The 11,182-nt window shown below is 36.4% G+C and overlaps 1 non-coding gene across 1 annotated transcript; it reads right to left on the bottom strand.

Annotated features, from left to right (window-relative positions):
- Positions 1-11,063: 11,063 nt before the first annotated feature.
- On the bottom strand, positions 11,064-11,182 carry LOC141285686 (5S ribosomal RNA). The gene has a single exon (XR_012338811.1). It is a non-coding gene; the product is annotated as a 5S ribosomal RNA (ribosomal RNA).

Genomic DNA, 11,182 nt, shown 5'->3' with positions numbered 1-11,182 from the left:
GGTCCAGATGCAATCCACAAATCCAAGAGTCTTCGTACTACCCCAAGACAAACAAGATGCATGTAATCATGAGGAAAGCAAGACACCATGCCTATGCCTACATCCATTAATGGTGACTTTGTCACATGATGGTCATCATCAGACATCATTTTAAAAGACTGATCAGTCCGGGGTAGGCTATTGAGTTCTGGAAATGTCATCCTGTGTTTAAGATAAACACCAGTTTGGATACACTTGTCACAACCCGAGTAACCAGCGTGTGATTTTGTTCCTTTAACGAAAGCTCTTGCTGGAGCATCACAGATGACAGAGGTGACCCTTAGAAAGCACTGTTTCCCTTTGATAAGGAATCCTTTCTCAAGTTCTTGCAACTCACTAACAAGATCCTTTAAATAATCAACTAGGCAATTTGGCTTTGAGTTGCCGCAGAACAGAGCAATGACGACAGGCTTTTTAACAACACCCTGTAGCAAGCCAAGGATTGGCCAGAACTGTACAGAGGAACTCTTAAACAACGGCAAACCATCTACATGTAGTTGTAATTTAAATGTGTGCTTGTCTGTAATGCAGTTCCAGATGCGATCGATGCTTTTAGAAAAAGCTTTCAGAATCCCAACGTAGTAGTAGTTACCACCAGCAACAGCTTGGATGCTGTAAGAGGTTGTGGTATGTAGAAGAGTTCTGGCGTCCTTTGGCAGGAAAGGATGATGAACCCTCAAGATGGCAAGAAGTGCAGTCAAAGCAACTAAAGACACTCTGAAATGAACTGCCCAGTCACACAAAGAATCAGTAAGTGATGGACTGGTGTTTTGCAAGTCATCGTCACTCTCTGAATCATCTTGACTCTCGGAATTGTGTTCCCAGTCACACAGATCCTGAAATTCCACCGTGCTACAGCCACTCACTGTAGCATTTGCTGCAGCTGCAGCTGCCTGTAGCTCCTCGGGAAAGGAAGCAAGCAAAGAACTCACCCTTTTCACTGCTCTTTTTCTAAGACTACGCCTATCCATGTTTTTACCTTGCTGGTTTGACGGTTTTCTTTCTCCAATCTAAGGAAACACAGGACCAAGAAATTAACAACATTAACATTAATATTAATATTAAATATTACATTCAACACTCAATACTCAATACTAAATTAAAAAAACAACAACATTAAACTAATGTAAAATTGTATGTATATACAGTGTATTTTAAATGTTCAAAGGACCATTATTTTTATATTTATCTTAATGTAATTATAATTTTTTTTAAATCTTATTATTATTATTCCACCTAATAAAACTGCGTAACAGAACTGGGCAGCAAACCGTTCATGGAGCTATACTGACATCTTGTGGTTACTTTGTGCAATAAGCATTTTTTTTTCCTTTATTTTGAACAAGTAGCGCTTTCCCCCACTTAAAAATAGCTTGTAATGGCTTAGTCCCTAAGTAAGTAAACCTCATAAACTCTTAAACAATATATCAATAAATAAAATATGTATAAAATGTAGTAGGGCCACTGACAACTGATGGTAATGAAAATGTTTGTAATATAGTTCTATAGAAGAAGCAGAATGGTCTCTTTATAGAGATGTAAAGTCCCTCTGTTGAATAAATTCTACTGTGCAGTTGTGTATGGTTATTTGCAGTTTAAAATTTACACTTTAAAATTCAAAATTTTCAGAAAATTCATACTTATACAGTCATTTGCACTTTAAACTTTTTTGCACTTTTATCTTTCTAGTAAATAACTGTTTACTTAAACTTGTTAATCATGTTATTCCAAAAACAGTTTTGATTGTTATAAGTCATAAAGTGACATGAATAGGTTAATTTTTTTTCGCATTGCTTCAGGTTTGCTAAATTGGGAAGACGTTCTCCTGCCCTCCCTGGCTCAACAGCGCCACGCGTTTTTTTAATGGAAATTTGTGGGTAGAAATGGAACTGCAGCGCACTCTAATTAAAAATCTGCCCCGCTGGCTTTCACGTTACGTGAACGTAGTTCCGGACTATATAATATAAATCCGCGCAAGCAAAAGTGTATATAAGTCTGTGTCGGTTAGGCAAACGCGTCATCAAACGGAGAATATGGCGAGTAGTACAGATCATCTCACGTGTAATATTGTCAAGTTTCTTTCACAGAAGTCGTTTAAGAGATTGTCAATTAGTGAGAAATTAGCGATTCATTAGCAAGGCCCCGACAAACGGTAGGTCGTTCATTTCCAGATCGTGTTATGGCTGTCGGTTGCGCTAAACGAAATAAAGTTTTCTGTTTTCCATGTTTGCTTTTTCGTTCTTCAGGGGGAAAAGCGGAAGTGTAATCTAACATGCTCATATAAATATTTGTTTACGTTCTAGTAGAATATAAGTAGGCCTACAAATATCATGTAAATAGTTCGTTTGTGTTTGTATTGTTAAATAACAGTTCCCCTGTGCGCTCAAAAGCTACGAGCAACCCTTTTTTTACAGTCTATGCGAGCAACCCAGAAACTGCCCCACCAATATTTCTGGTCAGGCCCCGCTACGTTACTGATAATCCTATAACGTTAGGCCTAGCTAAAATCGATTTTATGATATAGAAAACTATTTCTTTAATGAATCACAACACACACAGTACTGGTTTAGTACAATTAATAAGATACAATAAATAAGATTAATGATTCCTGCACCAATCCAGACCAGCACTATAGCACTATTGCCGTTTAATAGTAGTAATTACACCCTACAAAGATCAACAAATTGGATAATTCGGGCAAAATAATTAATTCTCAATTTCGCAAACGATAAATTATAATTTATTTAAGCATTAGTGTATTTTTTACATCTTATAATATATAAATATATATATTTACATCTTATGACATTCAAGAAGCTGCACTCACCAGTCAGTGACGGCAACGAAAAAATCTCAGTTTCCCGCTCAGTGGGATTCAAGTGCTGTCGAAGTCCGTATTGGGGTCGTTTCAAAGCAGTTGGGCCGATTGTCGCTCCACAGAATCGGGCCGTGTACAAAACAGGTATCCATCTGCCGCATAACTTTTATAAAAGGCGCTAAACATCATGACAGACAGTTTAAGCAGACTGCAGCATTAGTCCGTCCACAGATTAAACTATTTTAAATGTGCTTTTTAAATTTGTTATCGTTTCTGTAGGCTAATTATACTTTTGATGTGATTTATTTTTATTATAATATAAATACAATATAATATAAATAGGTTCATAATTTGATTTTATTTAATGAGCAGCCAGGATCTGGAAATAAGAATTATTACTAAACAATATTGTTATTATTATTATTAAAAATAATATAATAATAGTAATAATAATAATATAATATTAAAAAGATATTATTATTATTATTACTATTATTATTATTGTTGTTGTTGTTGTTGTTGTTTTAGTAGCCTATTACTAATAGTATTAATATTAAAATTAATAATGATATTCATAATAAATAAGATCTTATTCTTATAATAATAATATTAACATTATGCTTTAGTGGCTGCCACGTCACTCACCAACTCACGTAATGTAAGCCATAATAGGGCCACGAACAGTACAATGTAGTTGGTCCGACTACACCATAGCAGAGCTGGCCCGACCACGTGACACAGTAGTTCAGCCGAAACGGAGTCGAGCCGACAGTGCTTGCTATCTGGGATGTATGTATCTGAATTATAGCAACATTGCTAATTTATATTCACAGACCCTAGGTAGGTATACACAATAACACATCAAATATACATACAGAAAACAAAATACTCCAAAACAATTTACACTTACACAACTGATTTGTTATAAGCCACTGCCAAAAGTGATTTTTGAAAATATGATAAGGCTGTATGGCACCGCACAATCTCCTCCAATGACAGACCTGCTACCAATATCATAATCTGTGTTTTGAAGTGTGGCAAGACCACAACGTACCTTATAAATATTTCAGGCATATTTAGATTTTTTTTTTTTTTTTTCATTTTCTAAATAATTGTTTTTCTTTTTTAAGAATGTTTCAATAGCTAAAGAAAAATGGTTTGTTATCTAGCAATTTTATTGATTTTTTTATAAGTGATTTAATTGTTGTTCAGTAGTAAATTTAATTTGGTAAGCCAGTCCTGAACATTTTCCATAGCAGTAGTTAAGGTAATTGAACCCTCCTCTCAATTAGTTACAAAGGTAAAAATGACTACATCATCTGCATACATGTGGACATTTACATCTTTGCATACTCCAGGTAAATCAATATTATAATAAAATAATTCCCAAAATGGAGCCTTGTGGAACCCCATTGGGGCAATCAAGGTAAGATGACGTTGTACATCAACACACATACATTGTTTCCTATTTAAAAATATTTTATCCAAATTATTTAAGTCTTCCAAAAATGTGTTACATTTGTTAATTTGGCTAAAAGTGGTCAACTGGGTCAAATGCCTTCTTTAGAACCAACAGTACTTTCTCAACAAACAATTAGCTGATTGAAACATGAAAAAACCATAACCCCAAAAATGGGGACAAAAGAAACTGTGATACAGAGGCTGTTTATTTGTGATACGATCAACCAAAACACAATTTTTAAACCCAGGACCAATTCCGGCGCTATGGCATTTTTAACTATCTGGGTTGCTTCTATGAACCTCAAGATTTCTTCACTTTGGTGTTATTACATGATTCCTAAGATGTTGTGACAATTTCACATGTGATGACACATGTTGTATTTAAGGCCTGCTTTATATCTGAAACACCTTCCACAGTGGCCACATTTAAATGGGTTTTCTCCAGTGTGAACTCTCATGTGCCGGTTAAGGGATCCTTTTTGGTTGAAACTTCTTCCACATTGCTGGCAGGTGAAAGGCTTTTCTCCTGTGTGAACTCTTATGTGCTCTTCAAATCGTCGTTTATGTTTAAACCACTTTCCACACTGAGGGCATGTGTAGGGTTGCTTTCCAGAGTGGATTCTCATGTGGACTTCAAAGTGTTGTTTTCGATGGAAACTCTTTGAGTTCTCAAATGGACTTCAAGGTTTTCTTGTTGATCAAAACTCTTTCCACACTGATCACATGTGTGAGACTGCTGTCCAATGTGAATTCTCATGTGTCTGGTAAAGCTTCCTTTTTGAGTGAAACTTACTCCACACTGTTGGCAGGTAAGAAGGCTCGTTCCAGTGTGAATTGTCATGTGGGAGTTAAGGTTTCCTTTCCTGGTGAAACTTCTTCCACACTGTGGGCAGGTGTAAGGCTTCTCTCCAGTGTGAACTCTCATGTGGGCTTCAAGGTTTCCATGATAACTGAAACTCTTTTCCACGTTGTTGGCAGGTATAACTACTCCTCCCTGTCTTTTGGTAAATTTTTCTTGAGGAAGTTATTTCAGTCTGTGAGCAACTAAAAGATTTTTCTCCAGTTATAAAAATCGTGTTGATCCTTATATTGACTGTTCTCTTCCATTTCATTCAGTTCTTGACTCTCCTCTTTCAGCACAATCAGGTCTAATGTGAAAGAAGACAAATAAAAATTAACCCTAATTTAATGACACAAAACTTTAAAACATTCAGCATCAAAACCAGTGGTGTAGTTCTGGGTATATACAGGTATAAGGCGTATGACCACTTCTAAAAATCCCCTCTGATGCACATCATTCAGTAGTGTCCCGCATTAGCCAAAATCACGACCACATGAATAAGTAATTCAATCAAATGTGAATTAATGCAAATATTCCCTTACAAACATCCAATAAAGTCAGTGATGTGGTCAGGACCATGGCGTCGGCTTCCTTTGAAATATGTTTGATGATTGCGTCTGATGCAGTCAGAGGATGTAGACAGTGACAGAGATGCTGCCTGTTCTTATGTGAGCATGTCAGTGGAGGCGCGCAGAGTGGTAAACTAATAAATAATTAGTGATTACTAAATTGAATCAGTACATTTATAATGAAAACCATATGGTAAAAATTAAAAGGTTTTTATGATTAGAAATTGATGTGAATCCCTTTAAAATTTTCAGCCCAAGGATCCAGTAAACAAGTACATTCAAACAGTACTTCAAAACGGCTTTAATACAGAGAAATACAGAGAGAACCTGTGTTTATTTGTTTTGTCAGTTTTATTTATTTATGCTATTGGTAATTGATTTGTTTGTTCCTATTTTATTACTTGTTTTTAACAATTTAATGTTTGAAATTTATATCAGTCCGCTTTTCTTTTTTTTTTTGTAAAACCCTCAAAAGACAGAATAAATTTGGATTTTTTTTTATCTTATTGGAATCAGAATTAGGAATCAATAATAATCTGAATCTGAAAGAGTAGGTTGCTCTTCTCTTATTAATAGAGAAAAATGTGTTCGTCGTAGTGGAGTAAACAATTCTAATCTTCAACTGATTTGACCGGATCATTATAAATTAGTTATCCGGCAAATGGAAGATGACTTTAACAAAACGCAAAACTGATTGTATTGCTGCCCACTTTGGTCAGGACAATCCTGTGAAATGTTTAATCTCAGGGAGTATTTTCTGGTTAAATAAAGGTTTTTATACCAGGTTCACCACTTTCTATTATCTTAACCCAGTCTTTTGGTATTGCACTTTTGATAATGCCATACTGTTTCGCAATCTCTTTCTTAATGTAGTCCTCCTTCTCATCCTCCATTGCATCAATGACTAACTGAACCGGTAAAAAAACTTTTTGAAACTCGTAAAACACATCTCTCACTTTCACAATCCCCACATCACACCATTTCTTAAAAAAAACAGTTCCTTTCCTTCATTGACAATGCTCTTGTTTAAAAACAATGGTTGATTTAATATATCATCTCTTCCTTTAGGAACATACTGCACATGTTTCAAAAACTCTCCCCAGGCACTTAAGAGTTCTTTGTAAAAGTTAGGCAGATCTTTGCACATCCAATTTTTTTGTCTTCATCCATAAAATGTTCTCTCCCAGATTAAAATTCCCACATTTGCTTAAAAAGTACATCATAGTTTTTTTCCAGACCGTGTCAATATTTTCATTTAAAAATTTCTTCACCATTTTGACTCTTAAACTTTTCTTCCTCAGTGCTACGTCTAAAAGCCCCAAACCTCCCTTCTCAGCCACCCCTATAAGGGTATCATATGATATTCTCGGTGGCTTCTTTTCCCATAAAAAATCCATAAAACTTTTCTTTAGCCTTTTCTCAACCCAAAGTGGCATGCATGCAACATGTAAAATGTACCATAGCTTCAACACCATTAAAACATTTAATACTAGAACCTTCCCTTTCAAGCACAAGTTTCTCAGTTTCCATAAATTCAACCTTCTTTCAATGGCTCCTAAAATCTCTTCCCACATAATGTCATTCATTTCCCTGTCATCGTGTCCCATTAAAACTCCTAAAATTTTCACTTCTCTAACTTCTTGAAAAGTCTTGAAAACATCTTTTAAAATAGTAGCTTCACCAAATCTCATGTACACAGTTTTATCCTGATTCACTTTCCCTCCTGATCTACTGCAGTATTCTTGAACCACTTCCATTGCCACTTTGACGCTCTTTAGATCTCTTATTATTAAAGTTGTGTCATCTGCATACTGAAAGATACTATTCTCCTGCCCTCTGCCATCAATTTCTATTCCTCTTACATCCTTATTTTTCATTATAGCAAGACCCAAGGGCTCTGCCACCAGAGAGTATAATAGGGCTGAAAGGGGGCACCCTTGTCTGACAGACCTTGTAAGTTTAAATCTCTGAGTTAAAAAGCCGTTACACTTGATTCTAGTCACCACACCTTTATATAAAATTCTTATCCACTTTATAAAATTCTCTCCAAAACCAAATATCTTTAAAATCTCAAATAAAAACTGATGCTCCACCCTGTCGAAAGCCTTTTCAAAATCAAGACTTATCACGTACCCTTTCATATTTTTCTCTTTTATGTAACTTATTATATCTTTAATACTGAATGTAGTGTCTGCGATGTCTTTGCCTTTAACTCCGTAAGCTTGATTTGTTTTTATAATTTTTGGCATCACCTCTTTTAATCTGTTAGCTAAAACCTTGGATAAAATTTTAAGATCGGTATTTAGCATAGTGAGAGGTCTATAATTTTTTAGGTCCATTTTATCTCCTTTCTTTTTGTATATTATCTTCATTAAGCCCATGCCCATTCTTAAGTTCATTTGTCCCTTTTTAAAAATGTCATCGTACACTTCCTTTAAGATACCAGCTAAAAAATCTTTGAAAACTATATAAAATTCACCCCCTAGCCCATCAATCCCTGGGCTTTTCTTCCTGTTCAACTCATCTATAGCTCTTCCTATTTCTTCCTCACTTATTTCCCTATCGCAAAATTTTTTGTCTTCCTCCTCTACTTTTGCTTCTATTATTTTGAGCAGTTCCCCACCTTCGTCCCGCACGCCTTCCGTTGTACATAATATCTTTTTATCTCCTCTAGTATACCTTCATTATTTTTTACTTCTTCACCAATCTCATTTTTAACTATTTTTATTATTTCAGCTTTCCCCTTCTTCTCTAAATCAAAGAAATATTTTGTGCATTTTTCACCTTCTACAGTATATTGGGCTTTACTTCTCAAGCGAGCACCCTCATATTTTTTCTCTTCTGCATCTTTGAGTTTATCTTCCAATTCTTTTATCTTAAGCATGTCTTTTTCTTTCTGATTTAGCTCCTTTTGTAAGTTCTCTCTTGTTTCTTTTTCTGTATGTCTTTTACATTTTTCTATCAGTCTACAAAATCTTATTGTGTGTGATTTAATTAAAAACTTAACATTTTCCCACCACATTCTTTTATCTTCCACATACATTTCATTTGCCTTTTCTCTTTCAATAATCTCTTTAACTTCCTGGATATAGGTGCCTCTTTTTAAAACCTCTGTATTTAAAATCCACACACCCGGGCCTCTCTTAATTACACTCTTATCAAATCTCACATATAGTAGCTTGTGATCACTTAAACTAGTTTCACCGTAATTCACATTCCCGATAAAATCTTCTATCTGCCTCGAACATAATATAAAATCAAGTCTTGACTGAAATATAAAGTTTCCCCCATTTTGTCTTCTTGAATACTGCCTTCTTTTCCCATTCTTTTCTCTCCACACATCAACTATCATATAATTGTCCATTATCGATTTCAGTTCTTGGCTTCCCAAGTCATTCCTAAAAACCATGCCATCAGCCACATCTAGTTTACTTAAAACAGTATTAAAATCCCCCATTAAAATGGCATGCTTGTACTTAGTTAAAAACCTCCTTACACCATTAAAATAATTCTTCTTTTCCCTCTCTTCATTGGGAGCGTGTACATTAATCACCAATATTTTGTCTTCTTCACGTTCCAATTCCACTGCTAGACATTTCCCAATCTCATCTTTAAAAACAACTTTACAAACAACATTTGTGTTTTCCCTTATTAAAAAAAGCCACCCCACTGCCATATCTGTTATCTTGGTTATTGTAAAATATGTCCCCACTCCATCTTTTCTTAATCTCACACATATGCATTTCTCTCCAGTTTGTTTCTTGTAACATAATAACATCTTCATTTTTAAACATTTCCTTCACTTTTTCAAATTTGTTAAAGTCAGATAATCCTCTGGCATTAAAAGAAGCCAGATTTAAAACCATAAAAAATAGATAGAAAAAAACAGTCAAAAAACCCATGTCCTTAGCTTATGTGATTCATGTCCCTCAAAAGTTCAAATCTATTTTTTAGCAAGTCTTTGTTTACCACCTTCTTCCTTACTCCTTCTAAATTTGGCTTTACCTTTATTTGACGTCTTCTTTTAAAATTCATTGCCTCTGCTTCCTTTTTTGCTCCGTCGCTATTATAATCCTCGTCTCTGTCTGTTGTATTCCCTCCTGTGTCCGTAATTGTTTCCAGTATTCTCTGCTCCTGTCCATCGTCTTTCTGTGTCTCCACCTCATCAGTATCACTTCTTACTTCATTCCCCATCTCCTGCTGGAATACTCTGTCGCCCGTTTCCTCTCTCTCCATCTCCTTTCCATCATCTCCTTTATCAGTCTCTTCTTCTTGTCTTAATTCCATCGTTCCATCTTCCTCTCCCTCCACCACATCGTCTTGCTCATGCACCTGCCCACCCACATGAGTCTCATTTTCCTCAAACCAGCATTCACATTTAATTAAGACTTTGTTGCACTCCTGGCACTTAACCGCATTGCAGTCCCTGGCAAAATGCCCTCTCTCCTCGCACACATAACATTTAAAATCAGGGCAGTCCTTCAACAGATGATCAGGGCTCATGCACAGCCTACAGGTTTTAATCTGATGGCTGTGCATCACCCTGAAGTACTGAAGCCCTTCAGCTGTTTCCAGCCTCGTGCTGTACGGGAGAGATGCAACCTCCTTAGGGAAGTGAGCTTTCACATACCTTGTTCCATCCTCCACAGTTGTGCCAGGGTACACACGTCTTTTAATTTCCGAAACCGGGGTAACTCCCCATCCTTCAAGTTTATCAGTAATATCTTGATCATCGATGTACGCGGGCAGGTGCATGAAAGAGACAACGTAGTCTCTGCTTTGCAGCCTTTTAACTCCACAGTTCACGTTCTTTATCATTATTCCATCCTCCAACAGTTCAACATCTTCTATGCTTTCCAAGGTTACTTCGTATTCCTTATTTTGCTTCGGTCAGGATACTTCCTTTACCAATGATATCCGTCCTTTGCCCGCTGTCCTTGTTCCTAACATCTCGTCGTCCTTTTCCAGATCCATTGTCATTAACCGTTCGTGTTCCTCCAGCCATGTCCATGTCCAAAAAAAACAAAACAAAAAAAAAACGTTCCCTCCAAACAGCGTGTGCTGTCGGGAGGGAAAAAACTACACAAAAAAAAATACACGCACAAAAAAAGACACACTTATGACTTCCAAAATAAAATAAAACGAAACACACAAAGTGTGGTGAGCCTTCCTCACCGTCTGCAGCCAACACTTCCTGTAACTAGCTACTGACTAGCTTCCTCTACGGGCTCAGGGTGGTATGGCCGTAAGCTAGGGCTGCTCCAAAAAGTGGGCTATTTAAAGATCAGCCTCCGTAAAAGCAAGTGTAGCGCATAAATAGTTTAGAACAGGCAAACGCTTACAGCACCTGGTATTCCCAGGCGGTCTCCCATCCAAGTACTAACCAGGCCCGACTCTGCTTGGCTTCCGAGATCAGACGAGATCGGGCGCTCTCAGGGTGGTATGGCCGTAAGC

The sequence above is a fragment of the Garra rufa genome, chromosome 14 (assembly GCF_049309525.1).
Source record: "Garra rufa chromosome 14, GarRuf1.0, whole genome shotgun sequence".
NCBI classification, from domain to species: Eukaryota; Metazoa; Chordata; class Actinopteri; order Cypriniformes; family Cyprinidae; genus Garra; species Garra rufa.
Note: the sequence above shows the minus strand (reverse complement) of the source record. Positions and strands in the feature narration are given on the sequence as shown.